Source organism: Hyperoodon ampullatus (assembly GCF_949752795.1).
Source record: "Hyperoodon ampullatus genome assembly, chromosome: 4".
In the NCBI taxonomy this organism is placed as follows: Eukaryota; Metazoa; Chordata; class Mammalia; order Artiodactyla; family Ziphiidae; genus Hyperoodon; species Hyperoodon ampullatus.
The window spans coordinates 57,654,938-57,677,003 of NC_136917.1; the positions used below are offsets into that span (position 1 = coordinate 57,654,938).

At 38.8% G+C, this 22,066-nt stretch overlaps 1 pseudogene across 1 annotated transcript; it reads right to left on the reverse strand.

Moving 5' to 3' along the window:
* Positions 1-741: 741 nt before the first annotated feature.
* On the reverse strand, positions 742-15,124 carry LOC307051220 (protocadherin alpha-1-like; annotated as a pseudogene). Its single transcript has 3 exons — positions 15,027-15,124; positions 13,212-13,278; positions 742-3,111 (listed from the first exon to the last, which is right to left on the reverse strand). The product of its transcript is annotated as a protocadherin alpha-1-like (transcript).
* Positions 15,125-22,066: the final 6,942 nt, after the last annotated feature.

The following is a 22,066-nucleotide window of genomic DNA, read 5'->3' on the forward strand; positions in this document are numbered from 1 at the left end:
GCAGCAACGAAGACCCAACGCAGCCAAAAATAAATAAATTAAATAAATAAATTTAAAAGTAAATAAATAAAGTGTCTTAGAACATTTGTGAGTAAATGGAAGGTGCTAAGTGTTTCCTAACCAGATCCTATACTAAAAACTTCATTCCATGCTAAGCTTTCTAGAACCAGGAGAACTCAGAGTCGTTGGCATCAGGATACTGATCATAAAAGCAACGAAAAAAATAGTTGTATATTTTAACATAAAAATTAAAATATCACCCTACAAATATCTTTTAAATTACTTTTGTTTAAAACGATTTTTTTAATTGCCCACTTTGAAACGCAAAACCTTAAGGGAAGGCAGATGGTTTCTGTAAATCTGCCGATAATTTTTTGTCCAGGGCTTGACATTTCATTCCAAGCTACAGATAAACTTGAAAATGACAATGTATTTGACTACGTTAAGATTCTGTGTTAAATATGATCAAGACTGCTTAATATTTCAGTATTCTTTCAGAAGTATCCTACTATTTGATCCAAGGAATATGGCAATTTGTTCCTACATTAGTTTTTTTGTTGTTTGATTCCAAGTTCTATTCAAGATGCAGCTATAAGTAATAGAATAAATATCTACAATAAATGGTAAGATTTGTTGCGATTTTAGTGAACACTTGGAATACATCTTTTAAAGTGACATTTGAAAAGATGGTTAGATAAGTAAAAATTTTAAAAAACTAAAGCCGAAGCTTGGAAGTTGAACTTATATTACCGAATTTGTTTCTAGATGTTCATTTCTTCCCGACGTGCTCAGACCTGGACAAAGACCGGGGCTGAAGGCCATGAGGTTGGTCTTGGGCGGCCCCTCTCCAGAAAACACCCTCTGCCGCCTCTGCTGCGAGTAAGACCAGCTCCCCACCGCCCTGGAGCACACCAGCGTGGGCTTCCCGGGGCCGCACGCGCCCTCGCTGGGCGGTGCCGAGCACCGCAGCGCCGTGTACAGCAGCGTGAGCACCAACAGGCTGGACACCGCGCAGATGGCGATGATCAGGTACACGTTCACATCCACCAGAGCGGCCTCCGCGCCAGCGGCGCCCGTCGACGCCCGCGAAGAGGCCTTGGACGCCTGGCCGCTGTCCTCCAGCGACAGCAGCACGGTGGCCGTGGCCGTCAGCGCCGGCTCGCCGTGGTCCTTCACCAGCACCAGCAGGCGCTGGCGCGGCGCGTCCGCCTCGTCCAGGGCGCGCGTCGTGCTGATCTCGCCCGTGTACAACCCCACGCGGAACGGGCTGCGCGCGCCACCCGCCGCCGGCTGCAGCTCGTACGACAGCCACACGTTGTAGCCCGAGTCCGCGTCCACAGCGCGCACCTTCGCCACCACGTGGCCCGCGCCCACCGACCGCGCCACCAGCTGGCTCAGTGCTTCCCCCCTGCCGCCCGGCCCGGGCAGCAGCAGCGCGGGCACGTTGTCGTTCTCGTCCAGCACGAACACCTACAGCATCACGTTGCTGCCCAGAGGCGGCACGCCCGCGTCGCGCGCACTCACCTGGAACTGAAGCAGCTCCAGCTCCTCGTGATCCAGCGGCTGCAGAGCGTACACCTTGCCGCTCTCCGCGTGCACCGACACGTAGCTCGACAGCGCTCGCTCGCCCACCCGCCGCTCCACCAGCGAGTAGGACACCAGCGCGTTCTCCTGTGCGTCCGCGTCCCGCGCCGACAGCGTGAAGATGTGGCAGCCGGGCGGGTTGTTCTCCTTCACCAACACCGTGTACTCGGGCTGCACGAACGCGGGCGCGTTGTAGTTCACGTCGGCCACCTCCACGGACACGCTGGCTGTGACCGACAGGGAAGGCGAGCCCGCACCCCTCGCGGTCACCACCACCTCATAGTTCTCCACACTCTCGCGATCCAGGGCGCTGTCCAGCACCAGCGAATAGTAATTCTTGAAGGTGGACACCAGTTTGAAGGGGACATGAGGCGTCAGGGTGCAGGTCACCTACCCATTGACACCAGAGTCACGGTCAGACAAGGAGATGAAGGCGATGACGATGCTGCGTGGAGACTCCTCTCTTACAGGCAAAGACGGATGTGACCGCCAATTCCGGAGCATTATCATTTACATCCAGCACTTTCACTAAAACCTTGCAGTGATTTGACATTGGAGGACCTCCTTTATCAATTGTATTTTACCTGAATTTCGTAGGATTTCGTTTCTTCATAATCCAGTCTACCAATTAGCCTAATTTCTCCTGAGCTGGAATCAATTTTGAATTTTTGTTTTTTTGTTTATGTTGAGAAACATCATTGCCAAAAGAAAGACAATTTCGCCGTTTACACTTTTGTCAGCGTCAGAGGCGTTTAATGTGGTCATTAATGTTCCAGTTGCTGGAACATTAGTCGTATCTAATAAGTGTACTCTGTACACGGCCTGGGCAAACCATGGGGCGTTATCATTATCGTTGAGCACCATGATCGGCAGCTGAACTGTACCTTCTAGTTCTGGTTTGCCCCCATCAGTGGCTGTCAATAATAAACGAAGTTCTGGTGTATCTTCTCTATCCACAGACTTCTTCAATTCAGGCGAAAGTGACTTACTCAGTTCATCACTTACCTGTACATCCAAAGAGAAATAATCACTGGAGCTGAGAGTGTATGTTAGAAAAGCGTTGGTACCAATGTCTGCATCAGCAGCGCCCTCTATCGGGAAACGTGAATCCAGCAGCCTAGATTCAGGAATAAATAGCCTTTGTTCTCTCACTCTAAAGACCTGTGGATTATCATTAACGTCCTTCACCTCCACCTCCACATGCAACACCTGCAGCGGCCTGTCCACGATCACCTCCAGGTGGATACTATATTTCGTGTTCTGCTCGCATAGCTCCTCCCGGTCAATCCAAGAATTCACAAACAAAATGCCATTCTGCAGATTTACCTCCAGAAAGTCCCCGCGGCTTTTGGATGCCACCCAGAACAGGTATGGCACCAACTCGGCCAGCTCCAGCCCCAGGTCCTGAGCGATGCGGCCCACGAAGGTGCCGTGTTTGGCCTCTTCAGGGTCCGAGTAGTGGATCTGGCTGCTGCAAGCCCCCCAGGCTGCGAAGAGCAGAAGCGAGAGCAGCAGACACCGGCCTCCCTAGCCACCTCTCCTTGAAAACAGCATCGCAAAAGCACTACTCCTTTCCTACCGTTCTCACTTTACTTTAAAATCTTGCCTTTTTTTCCCCTTCATATTTGAAATAATTTATCTCCTTACATTTTTGTCTTCTCTCCAGCAGTGACAAAATGGGGCTTCCTTCTTTAGTTTTTGGTAATCAGTATATGGAATCTCAAGTGACCCTAAGTGCCAAAAGAATTCTGAAAGAGAAGAACAAAGTTGGAGGACTCACACTTCCTGATTTCAAAACTTGCTACAAAGCTACAGTAATCAAAACAGTGTGGTATTGTCATAAAGACAGACATATAGACCAATGGAATAGAACAGAGAGCCCAGAAATAAATCCTTACATATATGGTCAGACAATTTTCAACAAAAGTGCTAAGACTATTCAATGGGAGGAAAGACAGTCTTTTCAACAAATGGTGCTGGGAAAACAGGAAATCCACATGCAAAAGAATGAAGTTGTACCCTTACTTAACACCACATACAAACATTAACTCAAATAGATCCATAACCTAAATGTAAGACCTAAAACTGTAAAATTCTTAGAAGAAGATAGGGCAAAAGCTTCATGACATTGGGTTTGGTGATGATTCCTTGGATATGGTACAGGCAACAAAATTTTAAAAACAGACAAATTAGACTTCATAAAAGGTGAAAATTTTTTCCATCAAAAGACACTGTCAAGGACTTCCAGTTTCTAGTTCTGAATTTAAGGGGATTTGAAATCACCACTCCAACAAATAAAAAGCTGAGCAGACTGAAAAAAATCAACAACTCTTCTTGGCTGTGTAAGAGAGGGGAGGACACAGGGCAAACCACTACCCCCAAAATTAAAGAGACAGGGAAATACAGAAAGTCACAGATTACTTACTGGCACAGAGACCCAAGAGCAGAAGCCACTGTGGAAACCAGAGCTGGAGCAGGAATATCTGAACTGCAATAGACAAATTGCTGGAGGCTCAATGTAGATGGGGGGGAAGCAGTCATGAGGGGGGCTCAAAATGTTTTGAAATTTACCTCCAGGAGCCTGACCAGATTCCCACAGTAAATATCAGAGAAAAATCCCCCTCATGCTTCTGGCAGTGGGAGGTGGAAATGAACCATTTTGAAATGTATTCTGTTCTTCTTAACAAGGCCTTCCCTCAGGGAAACTAATTGTTGGTTTATTATCAGAGCCAATTCCAACAGGCTCTAGCTTTCTGTGAGGGAGAAGAAAAATACCCAATTCCAGGGCATTCTAGCCATTCTGTCTGACATGGGGTGGAGGGGAATGAGAAACACTTGTGAAGTTCATAGTTCAGAAGCGTAATATCACTAAAAGACTGAGATCTAACCATAGGACTATAGAATGCTTCCTCTCTTCCCCCACCTCAACACCTCATTATTACTAGGCTTTTTATAGCAGTTCCTTCTGCCTGGTATATCATGTCCAGCTATCAACAAAAAATTATGAGACATAGCAAAAGGGGTGGGGGGAACTCCACAATTTGAAGAGCAGAGCAAATATCGGAACCAGACTTGACAGGGATGTTGGAATTATCAGACTGGTAATTTAAATCAGCTATGATTAATATGCTAATGGTTCCAATGGATAAAGTAGACAGCATGTAAGAAAAGAAGAGATGGTCAATGTAAACAGAGATGGAAATGCTAAGAAAGAACCAAAAAGAGTGGGAGGGAGGGAGACGCAAGAGGGAAGAGATATGGGAACATATGTATATGTATAACTGATTCACTTTGTTATAAAGCAGAAACTAACACACCATTGTAAAGCAATTATACTCCAATAAAGACGTTAAAAAAAAGAATTCTAGGAATCACACAGGAGGGAGGGAGACGCAAGCTGGAGGGGAGATGTTGGTTGAAGGAGAGTTATGTTTTCAGTGGAACAGACTCTCGAACATGTTTAAAAGCTGTTGGAAAGAGTGTGGTTTAGACTATGAATAAGAGAAACAGGATAACTGATAATGTAAGGGCCCTGAGAAGCTGGGAGGGGCAGGAGTTCAAGCATGGGGGGAAGGCTTGGTCTTGGTTGTGAAGAGGGATCACTGCTTTCACTGAATCAGAAGAGGATGCAGAGAGAATGAGTTCGAATGGGTGGAGACGTGCATACCTGGTATCCACTTGCTCCTCAAATGAATTTACCTTGCTCCTCAAATGAATTTACCTCCAGATCAAAGCAATAGCTTTGAGCCAAGCCCTGTCTTAGGTGCTTGAGATGTGTGAGTGAATGACACAGACAAAGATCTTGTGGAGTTAGAGTCAATTTTTGTTATTTTTTCCTTATTATATTTTTTCATTTTATTTCGTGTTAAAGGGTAATGTGGCTGCAATTTTTTCTGAGAAGGTAAAGGTCAGGCTATTGCTGTAAGGAAGCTGGCAGGGAGTTGGGGAGGCCCAAAGGGAAAGTGTAAAAACCTTGTCATTGAGGGCAGGACAGAGAAACTTACCTCATTTTGGGGGGCACTGGGGAGGTCCTTTTAAAGTTGAAACTTTGCCTTTATGAAAAACCGTTGGGTGGACTCTTGTGCAGCTCTCTCCAGCTGAGTTTGGCTCCTAGGCAGAGATCTAGAGAAAGCAACAAAAAGAAGGTTTAGCTACAAGAAGACTCTTAAATTAATTTTCTCCCCGTGCATTTGTGCCCAATTTTATCTCTACTTGTTTATGCTTTATCTCCTTTACCTTGAGTGCACTTGACAAAAGTTAATCTATTTTAATGATATGTTCAAATAATTTTCTTTTTTCCCCTTTTACCTCTAATATATTATGGTTACCTTGATTAATTTAACTCTCATTTATGTTTGTTCATTTCAATGCTTTTTTTCTCAGCTTTTTCCCCATGAATACATAGTTAATTTATTATTTTTCTTGCTTAATAACAAAAGCATTTAAGACTATACATTTTTCTGAAGATAGTTTTGGATCCATGCAGTTGATTTTGGTATATAATTTCTAAAATGTTTGTAATTTAATTGTAATCTTTCATTTTCTCTTTTTTTTCCCAAGAGTTACTGAAAATAGAGTTTTTTAGATTTCCAGTGGGTTAGAGTCAATTATTATATATTTGATTTTATTACATTGTGGTGAAAGAATGTGGGTTGTATAATTAACACTATTACTGAATTAATTAAGGTATATTTATATCCTTATATGTTATCAAATTTTGTAATCATTCCACAGACAGACACTTGGAAATAATGTACATTGTTAATAGGCTTGAAAATTTGATAATCATTCCTTTGTACAACTATTGTTTATTGAGTTTCTAATATGTGCAAGGAATCACGGTAGGTACTGGGAATGTAGGGAGAACAAGATAGTCAGGGTCCCTGTCCTGATAGAACTTATGTTCTAGTGCAAGAGACAGGGAGAAAAAATTACATATCAAATAAAATGTTTATAAGTTGCCATGAGTGCTATGAAAGAAGCAAGGAAAAGGAATTGAGGTAGAGATAGCAGACTGCATTCTGCATAAGGTGGTCAGGAAAGGCCACCAGAAGAACTTATACTCAGGCAAAGTCCTAGAGGATCATAACCTACTGGCCAAATAAAGCTTTGGAGGGAGATCTTTCCCTGGAGAGAAAATAGGAGAGAACCAGGGAGCTGGCGTACTTGCAAGGGAATGATTACAATGAGAAGTCATGGACTTCAGGTTAGACAGGGAAGTGAGGAAAAAATAAGCAGTCAGAAAGTCACAGTGCCAGTAATTTGGCAACCTCCCAAGAGCTGAAGAATTTGGGGCTGTAGGGGTTTGTAATTTAATGATGTAGGTAGAAGAAGGATGGAGGACAGAGAGTAGGGTGTTTAAACTCAAGATTTTAGAGACAGTGCAGTTTTTGGTGATGACTATCTAAGATGTGACCAGGGGAGGGGGTGACTGAGTTCGACATTGTTGATGAAGGGGTAAGGATCCAGGGAGCTGGAGCACTGGAAAGTTCATCTCTATGGACATTGTTGTAGGACTTTGGGCAGAGAGGAAAACTAGAGGCCAAAATCAGTTTATTGTACTTTATTGTTAGATTATCTATATTTTAAATAAATTTAATCTAATTGAAAAAAAACATTTGACCAAAGAAGAAATACAAATGGCAAAGAAACATATGAAAATATTTTAACACCAGTAGCATTTGGGGAAATGCAAGTTAAAACTATAATGAGATATCATTACACATCTACCAGAATGGCTAAAATAAAAAAATCTGACATCAAATGTTAGCAAGAATGCAGAAAAACTAGAGCATTCATATATGGCTGATGAGAATACAGAATATGACAGCCATTCTGGAAAACAGATTGGCTGATTCTTTTGGGAAAAAATAGACTTAAAATTGCACTCCTGGGCATTTATCCCAGAGAAGTGAAAACTTATGTTCACACAAAAACCTCCAGACAAATATTGATAGCAACATTATAATATTCAAAACACTGAAAAAAAACAAAACAAAACAAGATACTCTTCGATGAGAGAATGGGGGGAAAAAAGCTGAAAAATACAGTAACTGAAGAGAAAAATTCACCAGAGGGGTTCAACAGCAGATATGAGTAGGCAGAATAAAGAATCAGCACAGTTGAAGATATAGGACAATGGAAATGCTTGAGGAGCAGAAAGAAAAAAGATTGAAGAAAAGTAAAGGAAGCCTAAGGGACTTATGAGACACCATCAAGAATAAGAATATATGAATTATTGGAGTCCAAAAATGAGAAGAGGAGGAGAAATGGGTAGAAATACTATTTGAAAAAATAGTAGTCAAAAACTTCCCAAATTTGATGAGAGACGTGTATCTACAAATCCAAGAAACTCAAGGAACTCCAAGTAGAATAAATCTAAAGAAACCGACACTAAGACACATTATAACCAAACTGTCAAAAGACAAAGGGAGAATCTTGAAAGCAGCAAAAAAGAAATTACTTGGCATGTACAAGTGATGCTCAATAAAATTATCAACTGACTTTTTACCAGAAAACTTGGAAGCCACAAGGTAGTAGAATGATACATTTACAATTCTGAAAGAAAAATTTGTCAATCAAGAATTTCATATCTGGCAAAAATGTCCTTCAAAAGTGACATTCCAAAATAAACAAAAGCAAGGGAGTTCATTACCACTAGACCTGCCCTAAGGAAATGCTAAAGAGAGTCCTTTGGGTTCAAATCAAAGGACAAAAAACTTATCAAAAACAAATCAAAGACAGTAACTTAAATTTGAATGATAATATAAAGATCTCCAGCAATGTAAATACATGGGCATATATAAAAGCCAATATTATTGTAATTTTGATTAGTAAGTCTGCTTTTTGTTTTCTACATAATTTAAAAGACAAATACATAAAAATAATTTAAATCTGCTATTGGACACACAATGCATAAAAATGTAATGTGTGATGTCAAACATAAAGATGGGGAGATGAAGCTGCATAGGAATAGAGTTCTTGTATGTGATTGAGATTGTTATAACTTTAGGATGTATATGTAATCCCCATGGTAATCACAAAAATAATATCTATAGAAAAACGCAAAAGGAAATGAAAAGGGAATCAATACATGTGATTACAAAAAATCAACTAAACACAAAAGAAGGTGGTAATGGAGTAAATGAGGGACAAAAAAAAGCTATAAAGCATACATAAAACAAACAGCAAAATGGCAGAAATAAATACTTCTTTATGAGTATACTATTATTCTAAAGGTACATGGATTAAATTCTCCATGCAAAAGGCAGATATTGGCAGAATGGATTAAAAACATAATCGTATTCTATGCTGTCTACAGGAGACACAAGTTAGATTCAAACATTGAATCAAGATTCAATACAAGACTGAAAATAAAGGATTGGAAATTATGCATACACACACAGCAAACAGTAACCATACAAAAGCTAGAGTGGCTATACTTATTTCAAACAAAACAGACTTTAAACTAAAAATGATACTAGAGAAAAAAGAGTGACTTTATGTTGATAAAAGGGTCAATGCATCTTTAAATTATAAAAATTATAAACATATACCCACCTAACAACAGAGCCCCCAAACACATAAAGCAAAGACTGATAGAAATGATTGCAGAAATAAACAATTCCACAATAGTCAGAAACTTCAATACTCCACTATCAATCCTATATGAAACAACCATGCATAAAATCAACAAGGAAACAGAAGACTTGAACAACAGTCTATACAAACTAGACCTAACAGACTTTTACAGAGAACTCCATCAACAGCAGCAAAGTATACACTCTTCTCAAGTACACATGGAACACTCTCCAGGTTGAGACATAAAGCAAACCTTTATGTTGAGACATAAAGCAAACCTCAATAAATTTAAAAAAGATTTAACTCACTAAAGGATGTTCCCCTTTAATGGAAATTAGAAATTAATAACAGAAAGAAATTTAGGAAATGCAAAAAATATGTAAAAATTAAACAATACATTACTAAATAACCACTTGGCAAAAGAAGAAACATCAAGAAAAATAAAAAAATAGTTTGAGGTAAATGAAAATATAGCACAACATACCAAAACTTAATGGGAGACAAGTGCTTAGAGGGAAATTTACAACTGTAAGTTCAAAGAGAAGAACGATCTTAAATTAATAAACTAAACTTCCACCTTAAGACACTGAAGGAAAAAAAAAGAAGAGCAAACTAAACCTAAATCAATCAGAAGGAAGTAAATAATAATGCTTACAACAGATACTGATGAACTAGAGTACAGAAAAAGAATGAAATAAATATCAATAAAACAAAAGGACAGTTCTTTAAAAAGATCATTAAAATTGACAAACCTTTCACTAGACTGACAAAAAGAAAGAAAGAGAGAGAAAAGAATCAAATAACTAAAATTGGAAATGAGAGAAGGAACACTACTACTGACCTTATAGAAATAATAAGAATGCTAAAGTTATACTATGAACAAGTGTGGGCCAACAAATTAGATAATATAGATGAAATGGAAAAATTCCTGGAAAGATAGAAACTAACAAAATTGAGTTTAGAAAAAATATAAAAATCTGAATAGACCTATAACAAATGAAGACATTGAATTAGGAGAAAAAAAAAAAAACTTCCCACAAGGAAAATCCCAGAACCAGATAGTCATTTTAAAAAGGTTCTTCACCAAGCCTTCCAAAGAACAGAAAAGGATGGAATATTTCTCAGCTTTCTATGAGGCCACTGATACTAAAGCCAGACAAGACACCACAAGAAGAAAACCCTACAAACAAATATCTCTTATGAATACAGACATTGTTGAAAATATCAACAAAATACTAGCACATTGAATCCAGCAAAATTATGAAAAGATAAAGCATTATGACTAATGGTGATTTAACCCAGTAATGCAAGGTTGTTTTAACATCTGAAAATCAACTAATGTAATACTTCATATCAATAAAAGACAAAAACCACATGATCATCTTTATAGACATTTTTCTCTTTTTATTTTGGGATACAGGAAGTCCAAACAATGGCATAGAGATCCAAACATGACTACATGTTGAAGCCTTTCCCAAGTGGGAATATCAAATTTAAGATGCATTAAGGTAGTTTTGTGAGTTAAGGGAAAGGAGGAGGAGTAAAAGTAAGGAATCAATGAACAAGGAACAAGGTCCTGGAAGTGGAAGACGGGTAAGGGAAGAGTAGGAGAGATATGGAGGGGAGTATAACGAGGTTTTGTGGATCTATAAATAAGGTATTTCTAACTTTCTCATAATTTAATTTGCTTTATCTAAATAATTATTTAGTGAGGCAATTTTAAAGTCCAATTTCAAGGCGGAAGGTTCCTCATAGCAACTAAATAAAGCACTCCATTGGGAAGTAGAAATATTTCCTTTGTGTTCTAAGGTACTTCAAAATGTACAATCTAGGCTATATCAAAATTTCTCCAAAGTAAGCACTATAATTCCAAATTGTACCTGGTAAAACTGTACCAGTTAGAGACATATGAACTTAAATTAGCATATAGAGTTTATACAGTCTCCAATTTTTTTCTAGGATAGATATTCTGATTATCTAAAAACAGAAATACAAAACATGAAGGCTTTCTTAGTTAATTAAATTATATTACGAATTCTCCCAAGCTGAGAAAGATGTAAATGTTGCCTAAAATTCTTCCTAAATTCCTAAAATTTGTTCTTACCCTCGTGAATTATTTGATGAAAACTAAGATCTCTAACATGAATAAAGGTCTTCCTACATACCTTGAATTCATAGAGTTTCTCCCCTTTATGAATTCTCTGAAGTTGAGTGATCTGATAGCCACTATTTAAGGCCTCTCCAAATATTTTATATTTATAGGATTTTCATCATTATGAATTCTATTTTGCATATTACGGTGTCTTCCTTTGTTAAACACTTTCTCACATTCCATATATTCATAATAATTCACACAAGTATAAATTCACCAACATATATTAAGGTTTGAATTATATCTAAAAGCCTTCACACATTCCTTACACTCAAAGAGCTTCTTACCAATATGAATATTATCAAGGAGCCTACTGATGCATACTAATGGTTTTCCCACTTTGACTAAATTTATAGGATTTTTAAAAACCAATATTAATAATCTGATGTTGATTAAGTTGTTCACACACAGTAAAGGCTTTTTGGAATATTTTATAGTCATAAAGCTTCACAGCAGTCTCTAACATATAGTAAGGACTGAGTTAAGTCTAAATATATTCCCACATTAAAAAAAATTTTTATTTTATACTGGAGTATAGTTGATTTACAATGTTGTGTTAGTTTCAGGTGTACAGCAAAGTGATTCAGTTATACATATACACATATCTATTCTTTTTCAAATTATTTTCTCATTTAGGTTATTATAGAATATTGAGTAGAGTTCCCTGTGCTATACAACAGGTCCTTGTTGGTTATCTATTTTAAATATAGTAGTGTCTATATGTCAATCCCAAACTCTCAATTTATGCCTCCCCCAACACCTTTCCCCTTTGGTAACCATAAGTTTGTTTTCCAAGTCTGTTTATGCTTTGCAAATAGGTTTATTTGTATCATTTTTTTTAGATTCCACATATAAGCAATATCATATGATATTTGTCTTTCTCTGTCTGACTTACTTCACTTAGTATGATAATCTCCGGGTGCACCCATTTTGCTGCAAATGGCATTATTTCATTATTTTTAATGGCTGAGTGATATTCCACTGTATATATGTACCATATCTTCTTTATCCATTCATCTGTCGATGGACATTTAGGTTACTTAGGTTACTGCCACATCTTGGCTATTGTAAACAGTGCTAAAATGAACATGGGGGGCATGTATCCTTTTGAACCATGGTTTTCTCCAGATATATGCCCAGGAGTGGGATTGCTGGATCATATGGTAGCTCTATTTTAGTTTTTTAAGGAACCCTCCATACTGTTCTCCATAGTGGCTATACCAATTTACATTCCCACCAACAGTGAAGGAGAGATCCCTTTTCTCCACACTCTCTCCAGCATTTATTGTTTGTAGACTTTTTTATAACAGCCATTCCGACTGATGTGAAGTGGTATCTCATTGTAGTTTTGATTTGCATTTCTCTAATAATTACCGATGCTGAGCATCTTTTCATGCGCCTCTTGACCATTTGCGTGTCTTCTTTGGAGAAATGTCTATTTAGGCCTTCTGCCCATTTTTTTTTTTTTTTTTTTTTTTTTTTTTGCAGTACGCGGGCCTCTCACTGTTGTGGCCTCTCCCATTGCGGAGCACAGGCTCCGGACGCACAGGCTCAGCAGCCATGGCTCACGGGTCCAGCTGCTCCGCGGCATGTGGGATCTTCCCAGGCCGGGGCACGAGCCCGTGTCCCCTGCGTCGGCAGGTGGACTCTCAACCACTGCACCACCAGGGAAGCCCCTTCTGCCTGCCCATGTTTTGATTGGGTTTTTCTTTTTTTGTTGTTTTGTTTTTTTACATTGAGCTGCATGAGCTGTTTGTAAATCTTGGAGATTAATCCCTTGTCAGTTGCATTATTTGCAAATAGTTTCTCCTATTCTGTGGGTTGTCTTTCCACATTTCTTACATTAATCAGTTATCTCACCACTATGAATTCTCTGATATTAAGTAACGTGTACAAACACAATCATGGCTTTCTCACATTTCTTACATTCATAATGATTATCGTCAGTATGAATTCTCTGCCTTGAAGAAAAAAACTCAATTCAGTCTAAAGACCTTATTTATATTCCTATGATTTCTTTCCTGTATGAATTCTCTGATGTTGAGTAACTCATCCACACATAAATGCTTTCCTTCACTCCTTACATTCATAAAATTTATCACCAGTATGAATTCTCTGCCTTGAAGAAAGAATGCAATCAAGTCTAAAGACCTTCCCACATTCTTTATATTCCTGTGATTTCTCACCTGTATGAATACTCTGATATGGATAAATTGTCCACACACAGTTAAGGCCTTATTGCATTTTTAATATTCATAAAGCATCTCACCAGTATGAATTCTCTAACATACAGTAAGGACTGAATTAAGTCTAAACATCTTCCACATTTCTTACATTCATCGGTTTCTCATCAGTTTAAATTATTGATGTTAAGTAACTTGTGTGCACACAAAAAAGGCTTCCCCACATTACTAATAGTCATAAAGTTTATCACCAGTATGAATTCTCTGGTTTGCATAAAGAACTTAGTTAGCTCTAAACAACTTCCTACATTCCTTATATTCACAGGATTTTACATCAATATGAATTCTCTGGTATTGACTATATTATCCACACAAATAACGACTTTCTCTCATTGTTAACATGTAATTTTCTGACCACTATGAATTCTCTTCCATGTGGTAAATACTGACTTAAATTTAAACATCTCCTCACATTCCTTACATTCACTGTGTTTTTTATCAGCAGTATGACCTCTCTGATGTTGAGGAAACTGATATCCACTACTGAAGGTCATTCTACATTCTTTCTGATTACATCATTTCTAATTAGAGCATGTTTTCTCTCAACTTTGATAAAGGTTGGATTTATGTTATTGCTTAAACATATTCTGATTCTCTGAGTTATATGTTAGAAAATGAGGCAATGTGGTCATTTTTGTAGATAATAATTTGGGTAAACTATTTCTTTTGAGTTACCCAACACCTCTTAAACATGCTCTCACACTTTCAGTCATTTCTAAAAATAGAGGGCTTAAGGTCAAGTGTATTACTTCTTAAACTGATTCCCTAATTCCTGGAGCACTTATTTAGTGTCTTCTCTCCAAAATTCTGGGCACAAAGGTTATTCGGTGATAGAGGAAGCTCCAGAACTAGACTGGTGTATAATGGAATTCTCAGAGGAAACTGTTTTACTAGTAAGTTAGTTTTGTGCAGCTTACAACTTAAACCCCACCAATAATCTTTTAAGCATGTAATTTCCCTTATGACTATCCTCCCAAAATAAAGTACCTGCAATTGTTTGATTCTGGCCTTGAACACTGATTACATAAATAAAAGATAAAAACCAAATAATGGGGCTTCCCTGGTGGCGCAGTGGTTGAGAGTCCGCCTGCCGATGCAGGGGACACGGGTTCGTGCCCCGGTCTGGGAAGATCCCACATGCCGCGGAGCGGCTGGGCCCGTGAGCCATGGCCGCTGAGCCTGCGCCTCTGGAGCCTGTGCTCCGCAACGGGAGAGGCCACAGCAGTGAGAGGCCCACGTACCACACACACACACACACACAAAAAAAAAAACAAAAAAAAACACCAAATAATGTAGAAAAGCATTTGTATTAATTTCCTAGGGCTGCTGTAACAAATTACCACAAACTTGATGACTTAAAACAACAGAAATATAACTCTCACAGTTCTAGAGGCCAGATTATAATAGCAAGGTGTTATCAATGCTTCACTCCCTCCAAAGACTCTAGGTGAGAATCCATTCCTTACCTCTTCTGGTGGCTGTCAGCATTCCTGGTGGCTGTATCACTATCATCTCTCTCTCTCATCTTCACATGGACTCTCCCCTTCTCTGTGTTTTCTTCCATCTCTTATAAGGAAATCAGCTGTTGTATTTAGGGTCCACCTCAGTAACCCAGGATGTTCTCATCTTCAGATCATTAATTTAATTTATCTAAAAAGACTATTTTTCAAAATAAGGTAATATTCAGAGCGTCCAGGTATTAAGACATGGACACATCTTTTTTGGAAGCTACCATTCAACCCACTACAACATTCAGTAAAATTCAAATTTTAAAATTCTGATTAAAAATAACTCAGGAAAATTTCTTTTCTTTTTCTTTTCTTTTTTTTTGGAGGTCATTTGTAGGAAAGACCAATATTCTCCTTTTTAAATTTATTTTTTATTTATTATTATTTTTATTAATTTATTTTTGGCTGCACTGGGTCTTTGTTGCTGCACACAGGCTTTCTCTAGTTGCAGTGAGCAGGAGTTACTCTTTGTTGCAGTGCACAGGCTTCTCATTGTGGTGGCTTCTCTTGTTGAGGAGCAAGGGCTCTAGGTGCACAGGCTTCAGTAGTTGTGGTGCACGGGCTTAGTTGCTCTGTGGCATGTGGGATCTTCCTGGACCAGGGACTGAACCCATGTCCCCTGCAGTGGCAGGTAGATTCTTAGCCACTGTGCCACCAGGGAAGTCTCAGGAAAACTTCTTTACCTGTAAAAATTACGTATTAAAAACCTACGGGAGGGAATTCCCTGGTGGTCCAGTAGTTAGGACTCTGCGCTTCCACTGCAGGGGGCATGGGTTCAATCCCTGGTCAGGGAACTAAGATTCCACAAGCCACGTGGTGTGGCCAAAACAAACAAACAAAAAAAACAAAAGCAAAACTACAGCAGAAATTACACTTAACATAGAAATTTTACATGCATTATTATAAAGAAAAATGATAGAAAAAGGAAGAGATAAAGCTATCATTTTTTACTACTGATGAAATAATCTACCAACATAAGCAAAAGGCAAATATCAGCAAGTGTTCTATAACCAAGATCAACTTTAAAATATTAATAGTATTTCACTGCATCTGGCAGTATCCTTGTCCTGGAAAATCCAAATGAAAGGTACTCCAGGCAGTCACAGTTAATTAGGATACTCTACACCCTATCAGGGAATAGTTTGAGTCTGAGACCCGTGCATGAACTGTAGCAGATGGATTTCCATAATGTTTTTCTTGGTCAACAGCCACCATCAGTTTGACTTTGGAGAAATGACCTGGATTTGCTTTCAAATTGAATTCTGCAAAACTTTTGCTTGAAAGAGTAGAAGTACTGTTATTTGTAAAGATTACACTTCTATAGCTTAACATAATTTAAAGAAACAGGAATTTTTAAAGCTTTGGATTTGATTTTAAGATTTAAGTTATTGGGGAATTCCCTGGCTGTCCAGTGGTTAGTACTCTGTGCTTTCACTGCTGAGAGGCGTGTGTTCAACCCCTAATTGGGGAACTAAGATCCCACAAGCCGCATGGTGTGGCAAAAAGAAAAAAAGAAAAAGAAAAAAGAAGACTTAAGTTATTAGTATTATCCAGTTCAAGGCAATTCTATTTAGAATCTTAGAGCTGAATGAGACCTGGAAGATAATGTAGTTTAGTCCCTTTTTTATAAATGAAGAAACTCATTCCCACACAAGCTGGGTGAGAGTTGTAAGGTCTGTGGCTCACTAGTGCAGAGGTTTAGAATCTATTTCTTCCAGTAGTTTGTATAAGAATTCTGCTTTAAGTTTATTTTGATTAACTACTTATTTTACTCTCTCATTTACACCTATTGTCCATTTCTTCTTAAATTCCTTCTATTTCTTTGGTACTCATCTTGCTTTATTTTCTCCATGATTTTTGGTTAATGAAGTCCAGTCAGATGGAGTGACTCAAATATTTTTTTCAAGTATTTCACCACCTTATCAATAAGCAGAAAACATTTTACTATATCCTTCACAATATTTTTTTAAAAGCTAAAAAGCATCTAGGAATTAGCTAAGAATATACAAGATGTCATGAAGAAAAATATAATACACCATTAAAGTACAGAGAAAATTACAGAGAAACATTCTATGCTTAGATGACATTCATTAATATAAAATAAAAATTCCCCAAATTAATCCATGAATTAAAAATCATTGACATCAGGGACTTCCCTCGTGGTCCAGTGGTTAAGACTTTGCCTTCCAGTGCAGGGGGTGTGGATTCAATCCACACCAGGGGAGCCAGGATCCCACATGCCTCATGGCCAAGGAACCAAAACATTAAAAAAAGCAATATTGTAACAAATTCAATAAAGACTTTAAAAAATGGTCCACATCAAAAAAAATCTTAAAAAAAATCATTGACATCAACATTTCAGTTGGATTTTTAAGAAAACTAGATAATCTTAATCTAAAATTTAAACAGAAGAATAAAGGAAAAATAACAAATAAGGAGTTGGCTCCTGTGATTATGGAGGCTGCAAACTCCCAAGATCTGCATTCTGAAAATCTAAGAACCAGGAGAGCTGCTGATGGTGTGAGTTCCAGTCTCAGTACAAAAGCAGAAGACCAATGTTCCCACATCAAAGGTCATCAGGCAGAGTGTAATTTCGCTCTTGCTCAGCCTTCTGTTCTATTGAGGACTTCAATAGATTGGTAGAGACCCACCCATGCTGGGGAAGGCAATCTGCTTTACTCAGTCTACCAATTCAAATGCTAACCTAATCCAGAAATACCCTCACAGTCATACCTAGGATAATGTTTAATGAAGTATCTGGGTGCCTCATGGCCCAGTCAAGTTGACACGTGAAAGTAACCATCACAGTATGCCTTTGTTCTTAGGAGTCAGGTATGTGAGGTATTGCAGAAAATTGTTATTATGTCTTTAATTAACTATAAAATAGTTTAATATTTGTAAAATTTGTGTAACATTGTAAAAATCATTTAATATTTCTCTCTCTCTCTCTGCTATATCTGTATAGCAATAGAGAGGTGGATAGATAGATAGATATGGAGAGAGAGAATGTGGCAAGTGTTAACAATGAGTGAACCTAAGTCGAAAATATATGAATATTCATTGGTCTTTTCTTCCAAGTTTTCTGTAGTTTTGAAGTTTTTCAACAGTTGAAAAAATATTGAGTATCTGACTATTTTATTTTCTTGACCACTACCACCCTGGTTAAAGTAATCATAATTTTTCATTGGGATTACTGAAACAGATTCTTATCATATCTTCCTGCTTTTACCCTTCCCTCCCTATATTATATTTTCAACATGGCATCCAGACAGACCTTAGCCATGTCACTCCTGCCCTAAAAAGAGAAGATTTATCTTCCCATTTCACTCAGAGTACAAGGCAAAGTCTTACCTTAACAAAACCCAAAGTATCTGGTTCTCCCATTACCACCCTGACCTCATTTCCTACTGCTCTTCTGACCATTCTTTCTCAATTACACCAACCTCTGTAATGTTCATTGAGGACACTAAGCACATATCTTCCTAAGGGTTTTTTTTTTTTTTTTTTTTGCGGTACGCGGGCCTCTCACTGTTGTGGCCACTCCCGTTGCAGAGCACAGGCTCCGGACGCGCAGGCTCAGCGGCCATGGCTCACGGGCCCAGCCGCTCCGCGGCATGTGGGATCTTCCCAGACCGGGGCACGAACCCGTATCCCCTGCATCGGCAGGCGGACTCTCAACCACTGCGCTACCAGGGAAGCCCCCTAAGGGTTTTTGCTCTAGATTTTTCCTCTGCATGAAATGTTTTCCTCCTGAAAATCACTAAGCTAACTCCCTCACATGCTTCAAGTCTTTTTATATTTAACTTCCTAATGAGACTTACCATGCTTATCCTATTTAGCTATTTAATATTGCAATGTGTACCTCCCATTCCTCACAGATTCTTTATCCTCTTAATCTGTTCCACTATTTCTTTATGCCAAATCATATATTATTTTCACCTTTTTAAATATAGTTCACTTCTTATTTTCTTATTTATTTTTTGCCTCTCCTCATAATATAAGTTTCTCAGGAGTTGGGCTATTTGTCTATTTTGTTCAGTAATATACAGTAGTCTCCCATTTATAATAACATGGTTTCACTTTCTGCAGTTTCAGTTACCTGTGGACAACCATGGTCTGAAAATGTTTAATGGAAAATTCCAGAAATAAATAATTCATTAAGTTTTAAATTGTGCACCGTTCTGAGTAGCAGGAGGAAATCTTGTGCCAACCCACTCTGTCCCACCCAGGATGTAAATCATCCCTTTGTCCAGTGTATGCTCTATACAGTATCTGCCTATTATTATAGGAAAAAACGTACATATAGGGTTTGGTACTATCTGAGGTTCAAGACATCCACTGGGAGTCTTGGAACATATCCCCCACAGATGGTAGGGAGGACTACTCTATATCCACTACCTAGAAGAGTGTCTAGTACATAGTATGTGCTCAATACATACCTGTTGATGAAAAAATTATTATAATAAAATTTATATATTAGTTTTGGCCTAAGATTTGAAAGAAAATGAGCCAAGAATGACTTACTGCTTCAGCAATGAAGATGACAGAGTTATCTTCAAACCAAATGGGGAAAAATGTGAGAAGAGCAGATTTGTGGGAGAAAAATCAAGTGTGTAATCCAAATATATTAAGTTATGGATGTCTATCAGTCATTTCCAGTGGAAATGTCTAGTAGGCAGTTGGATATATTTGTTTAAGAGAAATGTTTAGACTGGAGTTGTAAATAAGAGAATTGTTGACATATAAATACCATTTAAAATCATGATACTTGGGCTGCCTCCACACCTCCCACGGTGGGTCCAGGTACATGACTACTGCAGTCCTAGGACATGACTTCAGTGGATCTGCACTGGTGCTCTTGTGAAAACAATGCCTGAGGGACACCAGGGTAGACTGCCAGCATTCCCATGGTTGAGGATGCCCAAGGGCAGTGACATCAACAGTGTACTTTGTGAGCCCACACAACAGTTGACAGGTGACACAACAGAGTGCACTCACCAGTGGACAGCTCTGGCAGAGGAATAATCAGTTGCTCCTCTCCCAGCGAGAGTGCTACAATCCTGCCTACCTTGCACCATAGCTCAGAGACAACTCAGAAATGGATCTGGGGGCTTCTACTCCAACAACTAGGGAGCAAACCCTGCCCTCGACAGAGCTGTGACAACCACAGAGCAAAGAGGAAGTCCTGCTAAACAGTGTAGGCTATGGTCACCACTACACCAGTCACACCCTGTACCAAGGGGATAACAGCCAGGACACACTGAGGAAAGAGGCAGCAGGCATCCATACTAAAAACAGCCCTTGCACCAAAAATATTAAACCCACACAGGCTATACAGGGATCCGCTGACATAAAAATGGCCCTCCAAGCCCGCAGTAGATAATTGTTTCTCCTAAACACACAGAGTAAGAGAAACATAAGTAAAATGAAGAAGCAGAGGAACCACTCCCAGTTAAAAGATCAAGAGAACTGCCCTAAAAGAACAAACAGTGAAACAAACCTCTTCACTCTGAGAGACATCAAAGCTCAAAAAGGAGATAAGGAAAATACTGAATGGATTAAGAAAGGCTATCAATAGAAATGCAAATTACTGTAAGAATGAACTAGAAACTATAAAGAGGAGCCAAGAAAAATTAGAAAGCTCTTTTGCCAAGACAAAAGCTGAGCTAAATGCAATGAATAGCAGATTGAATAATGCAGAAGAATGGATAAGTGATTTGGAAGATAGACTAATAAAAATCACCAAATCAGAAGAGCAGATAGAAGACCAAATGGAAAAAAAAATGAAAGCAATATGAGACCTATGGGATAATATAAAGCATGCCAATCTATGCATACTATGAATTCCAGAAGGATAAGAAAGAAAAGAGGATCAAAAATGTATTTGAAGAAATTATGGCTGAAAACTTCCTAAACCTAAAGAAGGAAACAGATACCCAGGTACAGGAAGTACAGAGGGTCCCAAACAAGGTGCACCTAAATATACCTACACCAAGACATATTATCATTAAAATGGCAAAAGTTAAAGATAAAGAGAGGATTCTAAAGGCAGCAAGAGAAAAACAAAGAGTTAACTATAAGGAAACCCCCATAAGACAATCAGCTGATTTCTCTACAGAAATGTTGCAGGCCAGAAGGGAGTGGCAAGATATATTCAAAGTCCTGAAAGGGAAAAATCTGCAACCTAGGATACTCTACCCAGCAAGATTATCATTTAGAATAGAAGGAGAGATAAAGAATTTCTCAGACAAGCAAAAACTAAAAGAAAAAAGCAATGCTAGGGCTTCCCTGGTGGCGCAGTGGTTGAGAGTCCGCCTGCCAATGCAGGGGACATGAGTTCGTGGCCCGGTCCAGGAAGATCCCACATGCCACGGAGCAGCTGGGCCTGTGAGCCATGGCCACTGAGCCTGCACGTCCGGAGCCTGTGCTCTGCAATGGGAGAGGCCACAACAGTAAGAGGCCCGCATACCGCAAAAAAAAAAAAAAAGAAAAAAGCAATACTAAACCTATCCTAAAAGAAATACTGAAAGATCTTTTCTAAATAAAAAGAAGCAAGAAGCTATAGGAAAGAGGAAATCACAATTGGAAAATAAATCACTTCAATAAGCCAGTATACAGATTAAAAATAAAAAATAAATTTCTTGTGAAAACAATGATAAACAAAATGAATAGCAAAAGGATAAACATGAAGATGTAAAAGAGGACATCAAAATCATAAAATGTGGAGGAGGAGAGTAAGAAAGTGTGGGGCTTTTTAAATAAATTTATATATTTATTTATTTTTGGCTGTGTTGGGTCTTCGCTGCTGCATGCGGGCTTTCTTTAGTTGCAGTGAGTGGGGGCTACTCTTTGTTGTGGTGCACAGGCTTCTCATTGCAGTGGCTTCTCTTGTTGCAGAGCGTGGGCTCTAGGTGTGCAGGCTTCAGTATTTGTGGCTCACAGGTTCTAGAGTGCAGGCTCAGTAGTTGTGGCACACAGGCTTAGTTGCTCTGGGACAT